Below are 12,370 nucleotides of genomic sequence, written 5' to 3'. Positions count from 1 at the left end.
GGATTATTTGGAGCATTTCGGTTGTAATTATTGACAAATTGTACCTGCTCAGAATCAACACACTCATTAATATCATGTTCACCTCCACAGAAAGAGCAACAAGCTACGTGAGCATTAGATGAACTTGGGCTAACTCCACCTTGTCTACTCAATAACTTCATAACGTTATTCATTTGGGCACTCAACATATTGAGAGTGTCCATTTCGATCATACCTGCGTGACGTCTCGTATTACCTCTTTCATTGGCCCATTGGTAGTTATTTGCGGCCATTTCTTCTATCAAATTATGAGCCTCTTGGGGTGATTTACCCATTAAAGCTCCACCTGCGGCTGCATCAATCATAGTTTTAGTGGAGAAAGATAAACCATTATAAAAGGTTTGTATAATCAGCCATTCGGGTAGTCCATGGTGTGGACATTTCCGTAACAATTCTCTAAACCTTTCTCATGCTTCATATAATGATTCACTATCCAATTGGCTAAAACTAGTAATATCCATTCTTAGCTTAGCAGTCTTTCCGGGTGGAAAATATTTATTCAAAAATGCTCTTGATAAATCATCCCATGTGGTAAAAGTGTTAGGAGCATGAGAGTGTAACCAGATTTTTTGCTTTATCTCTTAAAGAAAATGGGAACAACCTTAACCTTATAGCATCATCACCAACTCCATTCATTTTAATGGTATCACATATTTCCAAGAATGTAGCTAAGTGTGAGTTAGGATCTTCTACAGCATTACCTCCAAATTGAGATTGTTGAACCATTTGGATAAGTGATGGTTTAATCTCAAAATTGTTAGCATTTACAGTAGGCCTTACTATACTTGTTTGAGATCCCTGTGTTCCCGGTAGAGCAAAATCTCGTAGAGCTCGCCTATTTGCTTCATTTTCGGCCATCTCTTCTTCAAATGGTAGCTCTATTAGGATTTCCTCTATTGGATGCCAAACCTCTTGTTCCTCTTGCTGTTGTGTATGCCTCCTTTGTCTCCGTAGTGTCCTCTCAATTTCTGGATCGAGGGGTGCGACTTCCCGAGATGTCCGGTGCATGCACTACAAAAAGAAGTACGAGAGATTATGCAGCTTTAATTATAAAAAAAATTGACTATAAACAGCTCAACTAATAAAAATAAAGATGTCTAAATTAATAGAGATGATTAGGCTCTAATATTGCCGCTCCCCGGCAGCGGCGCCAAAAACTTGACGGGTTTTTACTTTAAGTGCAAGTTTAATTCCGATTTTACACCCGTTGGACTGCAAGTATACAGGTCGCAATTGTAGTACAAGATGTGTATCGGGTCGATCCCACGAGGAGCAATTTAAACAATTACTAAGCCCTTGTTCTCTCTATTATTTAGACTTACAATTAATTTGAGCAGAGAAAGTCTAATGCTGTAATTTACAAATCTGATATACAAATTTAGTTTAACAAATGCTGAATGCAAATAGAGAAATTTCACTTAAGGAAGATTCTAGGGATGTAGATTCCACTTATGACACAAAAGATCTAGAATGAATTAATTCAACACTTGTTACTGCTCTTGTTTAACCAAGGATTCATTTCCAGAAATACCAAAATCATATTCTCATGATAATAATGGGTTAAAACAGATTAGTTTTTCCTAATCTCTTGGTAAATACTAAATCTGTTCTTATTTACACATGAAATGCAGATTTCATCCACTTGAATGTATTTCTATTCTCATGAATATACAACTCAAGTTCTACTTGTGTCATTCCATTATTTTTACCATTTCTTAATGAATAAAAACAACTATAAACCTGTTATTGGTGATCAAACAACAACAAGTAATCAATCATACACAAGTAGATAAGTTAATACAAGATATAACAAGTAAAAATCACAATCACTTCATATCACTTGGCCATAAGCTTCATCTACTCCCTAGATAAAGGAAATTAGCTACTCATGAATGATGAAACACTCATAACTTCATTAATGTAAATCATCATGAATCACAAATACAAGAAGAGTAAAGAAAGTCTTAGCCAAGATATGGTGAAGCCTTCAAAAATCTTCTTTGTTCTTGAACTTAGATGATTACACAATGAAATCTCAATTGTCCCTTTGCAAGTTCCTAGCTAGAGAGAATATGTTTTTCTGTAAGAAGCTAAGCTACGAATGATCCTCTGACCTCCCTCATTGTCTCTGCATAAGAACTCCTCAAAGGCTCCATTTTTCCAAGTCAAATTCTAACCTTTGATTCCCAAATCTCCACTTTGTTAGCATAGTCAAAAACCAATATTTTTGACTTGAAAATAAGCCATCTTTATTGCCCTTTTGTCTTCTGAGGCATGTGCACCGAATTCTCTTGCAGATTGTAGTTGGAAAGTAGTTTGAACATAAGAGAATTGACTGAGCAAATTGCAGAATTACGGCCAGAAAACGCGCCTACACAAAACGCGGTTACAAGTCACGTTTTGTGTACTCGCGTATTCACTTTGGCCTTACTTCATCTGCGATTTTCTCTATGATGAAGACCGAACTGGCTTTTGTGCAAAACACAAAAGTTGTAGCCCTTTGAGTCAGCTTTCCAATGCTCTAAAAATCATCCAAATCGGAGTTTTTTAGCCTGAGATATGATCAAAATACTATCACCTGGTCAAACCCCTGTTTCAAGTTCCGACCACAGAGTGCAGCTTCTGTATTCCAGCTTTTTGTCCATGAAGATGGCAGAATTGAATTTTTATGTCTTCATACAAATTGTAGGCCTCTTTCTTAGCTTTAAATTGGTATAAAGATCACCTTAATACGATCGGTGTAGCTCCAGATACAGTCAAAATACTGAAGAGTGTCAAAACTGTCTTGTATTGCATTTTCTCACTTGAACGTTTTTCACTTCATTCTTCTTGTTACCACTTGAATTCAACACCAAATTTCTATTTTTCACCTCATTTGACATCCTTTGGTGATTGAATCATCATTCCTGCATAAAAATGAAGTTTTTACCATTAAAATCTCTAAAAATGCAATATTATCCACTTTTACCAAAAATATAAAATTTTACCAAAAACCTCTTATTTTATTTATAAAACTAAATAATCAACTCAAAATTAACTAATAAAATGCACTTAAAAATACGTAAAATAAACTCTTATCAGTTCCTATAAGTCTAGCCAATCAAGTAAATATGCCTTGGTATTATCTCTTTATTAATAAATACAAAATGAAGAGATAACATTTAAGTTGGCATAATCCTAATATGACTGCATAAATTGCAAGATAAGTAAAGTGGTATACGTGTCTTCAACGTCTACCTCATACTATAGCCATAAATAGGGGTCTATCTACCATATCAAAGGACAAAAAAAAAAAACCACATCTCATATGCTCAAGTCTTTTAAAGCTCTAAGCTACAAAGGCTGGCATCTTCAAATTCTTCAAGTCTTTCATATATTAAGACTTGAATGTTCAAGTATCTTCCAAGTTCTTCAAATCTTCCATATTAAGATTTGAAGGAATCAGTGGTTGATCCAAGAACAAGCTGTGAAGCCCTTGGATTGGCGTTCGAAGAGAAGAATCAAAGAAAACTCTCTGTAAGTTTGAGAAAATCCCGGAGACTGTACTCAAGTATTTTTTTAAATTATATATTGCATATTTGTCGTATATTTTTCTTGTGGTTTTGCAGACTTGGAATTTTATCGCGTACACATATCACTAGTAACAATATACTAAGTCAAGGCCAAAATAAATGCAAATAGAGATGATGTAAAAGTTACAAAAATAGCCATATCTTGACTGGTGCAATCACACAAGATGAATCACCATTCTTATCATTAGGGGAGCAAATATCAAACATCTTGTACCTTGTTGGAGGGCAACCCAATTCTTTTTCCTTCATATGGAAAAAGTTAGTCCGGTAACAAATTCCCATTCTTACATGTGAAATTTTAAAAAAATAATGTAGATGAAATATAAATTAGTTTACCTTCTCATAATCAATTTGAGCATAATTTTTTTGCTTGTTTTATGAGTCATTATTAATATATTCTTTTCTTCTTTTTCTCTGAATTTCTATTACTTACAACCCAAAAAATCAAGTCTTAGCCAATTTAGTTTTGAAATTAGACAAAAATGTTTGCCATGCTAGAAAATCTATAGAATGTCTCATTTTTCTGTCTTTTTACACTAACTTAGAAATTGCCCTATTTTTACACTAACTTGAATAGCAAATTTCTTGATAATAGAAGTCGAACTAGTCTCTTGCACAAAACATGAAATTTGTAGCCATTTGAGTTGACTGTCCAATGCATCATGAATTGTCTCATGTGGAGCTCTATTGACCGAAAAATTATATAAATACGTTCTACTAGTCAGAACTCTATTTTAGAGATAATAAAAATTGATGCCCATATTTCAAATTTTTGATTATGAAAACGTATGAACTAGATTTCGATATCTTATAAGAAATGTAGCCCTAAGTCTTAATTTCAAAGTGGTTGAAGTATCATCTCTATCAAATACTTATAGTTTGAATTATAATCGAAATACCACAAGGTGTTAGAGCAGCAAATGCTTTTCTTCTTGCCACTTGATTGGATTTCACATTTTTGAGTATTTTGCACTTCATGTTCACTTGAAATCACTTCAAACCATCAAGAATCATTCAAATATCTTCTCAATTCAGTCCAATTGATTATTTAGTCATCAAAAACTACAAAAACATGAACCTTTTATGACTCAAAATCCATAGAAATGCACTTTTTTTTTTACTTAAACCACAAAATAAAAATTTCACTAGAAAACTAGTTAATTCGCTATAAAAATAACTAAAATATACTAAGCTATAAAACACACTAAAAATGCAAAATAAACATTTATAAAAGAAATTGACAGTCTTCGTTTTAGGGGTCATTAGAAACAAATGGCAATGTATGCCTGTCAAATTTTTTATGCGATATGGAATCTGCTATGTTCCATCATTGAGACACTAACCAATTGAATCACTATTTTGCTCGGAAAACTGGGTCGGATGTCAACGGAAACGAAATACCGCCAATACCCTTTAAACTAGACGACTTGAAGAGTCCACGTACATGCGTGATATTTTTGTATGGCAAGTGAAGTGCATGAACATTTGGGCTCAACTTGGAATCTTGAAGTCAACTTCCAGAGCTCGACAGTTGACTTTGTTGAGGCTTTCAACTAAAAAAAAGGTGGGATTTAAAAATTCTGCATGCATATTCCTCAAAATTACATTGTAACTTTTTTGGTGCCAATGAACTTTTGGAACTCATGTGAACATTATTTTTGTTGGAATTCATTAGGGACTAAGTTGAAGTTCTAGCTAGGTTTTGTTTGCTTTTCTTTTTTCCTTTTGGCTCTTGTTTTGCCGTTGCTAAAGCCTAAAGGTATTGTCTTATGAATTCTGGATGGGAAACCAAACTTCACAGTTTGACCGGTTTATAATGGATAAATGGCCTTATTCACTCTAATACACTGAATGCTAATGTAATTCAATAAAGGGCAACCAATAAACAAGCATTCTACTCTAGGCAAAACCCTCAACTGATTGGCTAAGAAACATGTGAATTGCCTCGTAGTTAGGATTAACCTTCAATACGTAATTGCAAGGCTACTTCCTTAAGGTTGTAAGTTGTAACCATGTGACTTAGAGCCAAGTTGTTCCCTTCTAATCCCTATAAATTACAGGAAAAAACTTCACGTAGCATGCTCACCATACAGAATTGTCAATCTTATCCGCTACAACTAGCAAATGAAGTCTTCTTCTTCCTTTTCAGTACTATTAGTTCCTTTGTTGTTCATCCTAGTTGGCCTTGCTTCCAATTGCAATGCCACTAGCCGAGTGTTGTTCAGGCGTATGTGCCCATTAAAGCATTCAACAATGTATGTTGGGGGAGATGGTTGCCCTGACCCCGACCGTTTTCCAAGGAGTCTACCACCACGGCCGCCGCCGCCGCCGCCGCCACCGCCACCACCTCGAGTTGTACCTGTGCCAAGTAACCCGGGTCGGATCCCTGTGAACCCATGTCCACGGACTGGAAAACCACCTCGAAAGTCCGGTTTAGGAGTTGATCGAATACCGTGTGATTAGAAATTGTTGTTATGTAGTCTTAAAACAAGTTGGCCAGACTAGAAGGTTTGCCTAGCCTGTTGAATCACGTGGTTTCCTTACATCCTATGTCAATTTCCGCTTCCGAAATGCAAGAGTGAAGAATAATAAAAACTTGGCACGTATGCAGCCAAATGTTAGGCAAGAAAAAAAATAAAGTCATGATTCTGTAGCCTTCAGTTTCATTTGTTGATTCTGTGATAAATGTCGTGATTATCCTTTAGTTTATGTACTACATGTGTTGAAATAGCTCGTTCTTTAAGTGAAATACATTCAATACATCGTGGTCTAAGTTCAAACTTTGAAATGCTTTTTATGTCAAATTCCAATTTTCAAAAATCACATTATACAGCGCCTTTTTTTTTGGCGTACTAGACACAAAGTTGATTCTTAATTAATTTTATGACGGCCAAAGCATTTGTAATTAACTAGTAAATGTTTAAAAAGTCCCAATTCCTGAATCATTTCATGTCAAACAAATTCTAATTTGATTTGGTCCACCTCACTTAGAAATGATAAACGATTATACTGCTGTCAGCCCCTAATTAAAAACACATATATTTCTAGTCACCGTTTCATTTTGTTAATCAATGTGCAGATTGCGGCAAAATGTCCTTGTTGTAAAAATTGCCTCTTTTATAGGTGATCGTAACCCACATGATTGAATCTATGATGATTGATATCCTAATTAATTACTTGACATTTTTTCAATGATTGATTATCTCCTATTATTGATGTTTCATTCCTATCTTCCGTTAATTGATATTTCAATCAGTTAAATAATCAATCAAATCAATCAATTAATCAGATATATTATTCTCTGTTATGATTTATGGTAATATTTTTCTTGATTGGACGAAATTTTAGGGATTTGAAATTTGCTAGTAAAAGATCCTCATTTAACCTATAAGTAGTCTATGATACTCCATCTAATCTATGGTGTTGTATTTTTTTTTTGTTTACGCATAGGATATGAGTTTCTTTACACAAAGTTAATATTTCTTATATGGTTGCAGCATAGAGAGCAATTGTACATGATTCAAAAATTGCTTGACGACAATAGTCAAAGGCAATTCTTTTAATATTCCATTGCTTGAGTGTATTTTTCTGTACATTTTACTTAACATGTGGCATCAGAGCCATTCCCTAACTATGCGATTGGCCATAATTTCTTGGTTTATTGGCTACCTGATAAAAGTTACAAAAATTTATATAAAATTCAGACGAATTGAATCTAGTTTGTCACGGGGTATGTAGCTCCATTGTCTCAATAATTGAGAACCTATGATTAATCATGTGCACATGTTTTATGATAATTTTAACACCACTTGAACCTTGCTTGGTTCAAGAGCAAGACTAATGCTTTTGTGCCTTTATATTATCATGAACCACACTGTACATTAATTCTTTGGCATGGTAGCAACTCTCACTATATATATATGTCTTAATACAATATTAAGATATATGTAAAAAATTGTTGTAAGCACCGATGCTTTATTAAATTGGATTTATGCAAGATATATGTCGTCTTATATGCAATTTAGTATACTATCATTTTGTTAGTAATATTCATCACCTTATATGACTATTGAATATTCAAATTCTTATTAGAATCCTTACTAGCATGGTTTTACTCATTGAAGATTACACATGATTCAGATGTTCTCAGTCATACATATGAGAAGATTACAACTTAAGAGGCATTTTTCTTATAATTATTGATTGCTTTCAACATCTAGTTTCTTTTGCCTCTTGATATATTCCAGTTTTTATGTGGGATTATGTAGTATATTTGCACACTACTATTATGGTTGCTTGTCTCAAATTATGATTTAAATGTTTAGTTGGGTTGCTTTTGTTAGATTGGACCAAGTGTTTTAATTTTACTTCAAAAGCTCATTGCTAAATGGTCTTTTTGTTTACCTTGTCTTTGGACCCAATGTTTAACTAATGTGTCAAAAAGGGCCCAATATTAAATTTTCAACTTTAATGCTAACTTTTAAAACGTCAGGTTTGTGTTTTGTAATGGAATCGGTGTTTCTTAAGGCCATTCTTGTACAAAGAATGAATTTATGTCCTCAGGAATTTCATATTTCAAACCATGTTGATTGTGGATTTATTTTGTCAAACCTAACATGAAAATTTAATTCCGGATTTATATTGAGAAAGACCACTTAAAATGACTAAACCCAAGTTTATACAAAAGCTCACTTTCAGAAAACAAAGCTTAAATTTTATAGATTAAGTTATATTCAAGTAAAAACCATGTGTAAGTCTAAATTTCTCAAATATTCATAGGCCAAAATCCTTCATTAGTGTAGATCTTATGAATAAAATGATGATTTCTATCCAAAAAAAAAAAAAATTGTCACACCCTAGCCCATTATGCTAGTTAACATAGCATGCCATGACTTCAAGAATAATTTCTCAAATTCATTGAGCGTTTTGCTTTAACTAATAACCGTTTATGAAATATACCAACAAAATTTAAAACTTTAAAAACTATACCTAGAACTCTTGTGCAGAAATAACACTAAACATCCTTAATATGGTGGCCTTAGTTGCCATTAATTACAACATAAGTAATAAAATCAAAGAGTACAATGAAGATCATCCTTACTTTTGGACTGTCCAAAATGTCCTTGTAATCTTGTCCTTAACTTTTTTTGTCACTTTTATAACTAACTCGTACTATTTCTTTAAATCTGCAAAAATGTTATATATCATAAAGTGAGTGAGAACTCACACAGCAAGCTCAAGTTTCCTTGTCGAACCACATGAATTACGTATAGTACTTTTCATTAATCATTTTATACACACATTCACATATAGTATCATTATCAAATGCTTTTAATATAAAAGCAACATTTTGTAGGTGTCACATAATGTTGTAGAATCATAAAAATCATAGTTCATGGTATATTATAATTGTATCATATCATATAGTATCATCCATTCATATTTCAATAGCAAGTAATGCTATTATCGGTTTCTTTGTCCACAATCTAATAATTAATCTTACAAGAGGGGCAACCAAGTGAGTCCACGAAACCTCAAGGGCATGTTGTGAAATTATAATCCATAAAATCATGAGCACTAATCTACCGAGTATATTCATGATCATAAATGAGCCATCGTGATTCTTTATCATTTACCTGTACAATGGGGTGATAACCAGCATGCAGGCGGAACTTCGAGCGTTGCTATGGGGCGTTAGACATTGTGTGATTCGAGGGTGCTTGGAGTTACACTTAGAGGCGGATTCTCTCACCCTGGTTCACATTGTTCAAGGGACTAGTGCTTGTCCTTGGCGTTTACAGAGAGATCTGGATGAGTTGATGATGTTCAAGCAATATTTCACATCGATCACACACTGCTACAGGGAAGCAAACGCACCTGCAGATCGTTTGGCAAATTTTGGTGCTGATTCTAGTACAGGTCATGTGTTTAATACATTCTCAGAATTGCCGCAATTGGTTAGGGGGGCTATTAGATTAGATCGATTAGGATTTCCTACGTTTCGTACACGGTGTCTGGCATGAATTGGAATAAGAAGCAGAAAAGGCCAATGAAGGTGAAAATGGCGGTTAGAAGGACATCAAGGGAGGAAGATTGACTGCTAAAATCTTCAAAGATCATCCTTCAGATTCACTGGAAGACATCCTGATATGGAAAAATGAAGATTTAATCTTAATTTCAGTTTTTAAATGCTTAAACTTTCACTAGCTTGTAAATTTATTGTCAAATTGTGGTTTGATGGCAGGGAGTTTCGTCCTTTTTTAAGGGGAAACTCTGCCGAAATTTTTATAAAATAATAAAATTTCAATTAAAAAAAAAAAAAAAAAAAAGAAGAGAGGAAGAAAGGGATGGCAAGAGAAAGCTGAGAGCAATGAGGGGAAAGGAGAGGAAGCAAAAATGACGAAGCGACGGGAAAATGTGAGGCGGTAGGAGAAGCAGGAGGGGGAAACTAGAGGTAGTGGGAGAAGGACGGAGGAGAGAAGTGCGGAAGAGGATGAGGGAAGGAAAATGAGGAAAGAGGAAAGAGAAGGAAATGGGTGAAAGGTGGCAGCAAGGGTAAGATGGTGGTGGTAGAGAAAGAAAAGGGTGGTGATGTTTTTTTTTTCCTATACTTATTTCTTGGTATTTTTGTCAAGCATATTTTGAGTGTTTTTTGGAATGTATTATTGTAGACTTATATTTAAAACTAGTTTTTTAAATTCTCTCCAATACTCGAGTAGATCTGCGTTTAGTGATTAAGATTGAGATCTCAGACCGTGATTAAGGTTGAAACCTCAGGACCTAATTGTCCTCAGTTCTAATCCTCCTTCCCTATCTCCCCTTTCTTAGATTGCACTCTTACGTTGTTAAAAAATTAAAAAGAAACTAGGGTTCTGCAATTTGAAGTTTCTAAATTTTGTTTTGCTTTAATTTATCCCATGTGACAAATATTATTCTTATTCGTTTATTTCTAAATACATGATTCTGATCATAGCTTTTTGGCCAAAAGTAACTGATTTACATAATATTCAAATGATGTATTTGGTAATTAGGTTAAAATCTGCTTCCGAACCAAGTTTTGCTGCGAATTTATTTGGACAGGTTATGTTCGTCCATGCGAACAACGGTTTTGAGATTTTACAGGGAACTTGCTCCTTTATCATCTCCAAGGATGAAATTGAAAGCAAAGGATCTTTTCATACGGGATCTTGAAAGAGGGATAAAAACAGTTCAACGGACTAAAACTTGACAGGTTTGAAGCCTCCAACGAGACAAAATTACTATCCAAGTTTTTATTGCCTTTATCTACTTCATGCCTCTTCTCCTTTCTAATATCTATACTAGACACCTTCATACTTTTCCCAGCAAAGTTGTTTGGAACTGATTGTACTGATATAAATTAGACAACGATAGTTCTTATACCATTTTACGATTGCAATAATATGGAGCATTTGGCAAGATTAGAGTATTTGTTGTACATTGGTTTATAAAAATTCTTTTTTTTTTCTAAGTGAGAGGACTTGACCCAAGATCTCTTACTTATAATTCCTCACACCTAATCACCCAATCCAATCCAACTCTCCCGCATTTTATAAATTTACTCAAAATGTATTTTTTATGCATTTGTTTATAATTTTACCAGAAATCAGAAAAAGAACATAAAGAAAGAGCCTTTGACACAATGAAAAAGCTGAGGAGCGTCTTAACCCAATTGTCAAAGCTTAAAAGGCCAATTCTTAACTAAAACTACCAAGATAAGTTTTCTACTTCAAATCAGCCCTCATAAGAAGTGCTTACCAGCGACCATTAGTTGATATCCATTTCCTGGCAAAACCAAACCCCAATTCTTGTTTAGTTTTCAGCTGCAACTACGTAATAGGTACTTTCTTCTATATTCAATGGCTGTTTCCTTCTTATACTTTTGGCTCAAACGATTGCCTATTATTCTACAATAATAATCATTAATATATTCTTGTAATTTTTTTATGGTACTCTGTTTTGGAGTAAACCTTTCCTGGAATTAACAGAGTATCATGAGCCATTCGTGGTTAATTCCAAGATATAGTTATTGTTGTCTCATTATGTTCTACGGTAGCTTTACAGCTATCAACAAGGCCACACAACATGCTCTATAATTTGCCGGTCACTTTAGAGAGTATAGCACTCCTAAAAATATAATGACAGCACTAATAACTTGAAATTTCCCTTTTTCTTCTATGCAGCTAAAATAATTTTTAGTCATTTACCTTTTTAAGTTATTCGCGTGGGAGTGAGGCCCAAGATTACTGAATACAGCCATTCTTAAAACTCACACAGAAGCCACAGTAAACCTCCTATGGCAAATGTGGAAGGCAAGGAATGCTTGGAACTTCAGCAATGACAGGTTCACCGGCAAGCAAATTTCTAATAAGGCTGTGGAGGAATGGCTCGAGTATAAGAATCTGCTGAACAATGGAATGATGGAAAGGGAACAGCCCGAATAAAAAAGAGAAATTTCTAAAATTATGATGACTTTTAAAAAAATTCTACAAAGGGGGTATTTTGTGTATGGTTGTCTGTTTTTGAGGTCTTCGCATTCAGCAAATGCGAGTTGTTTGAGCTCGCATTTGCTAAATGCGAAATCTCCCTAAATTATTCTCCAACCGAAATTAAAAAAAAAAAAAAAAGACCTCGCATTTGTGAAATGCGAGGTATATGTGAAATGCGAGGTAAGCAACCGCCCAGCAATGACCAAAGAAGCTTCCTTGTCCAGTGAACGAGCAAGCTGCAATTTTACACTT

General features: G+C 34.3%; 1 non-coding gene across 1 annotated transcript; it reads left to right on the top strand.

The window, feature by feature from the left end:
- The first annotated feature begins 402 nt into the window (after nucleotides 1–402).
- LOC140013960 (small nucleolar RNA R71) lies at nucleotides 403–509 on the top strand. The gene has a single exon (XR_011820812.1). It is a non-coding gene; the product is annotated as a small nucleolar RNA R71 (small nucleolar RNA).
- Nucleotides 510–12,370: the final 11,861 nt, after the last annotated feature.

The sequence above is a fragment of the Coffea arabica genome, chromosome 8c (assembly GCF_036785885.1).
Source record: "Coffea arabica cultivar ET-39 chromosome 8c, Coffea Arabica ET-39 HiFi, whole genome shotgun sequence".
In the NCBI taxonomy this organism is placed as follows: domain Eukaryota; kingdom Viridiplantae; phylum Streptophyta; class Magnoliopsida; order Gentianales; family Rubiaceae; genus Coffea; species Coffea arabica.
The sequence above is the reverse complement of the archived record's forward strand: the minus strand, read 5'-3'. Positions and strand labels throughout refer to the sequence as shown.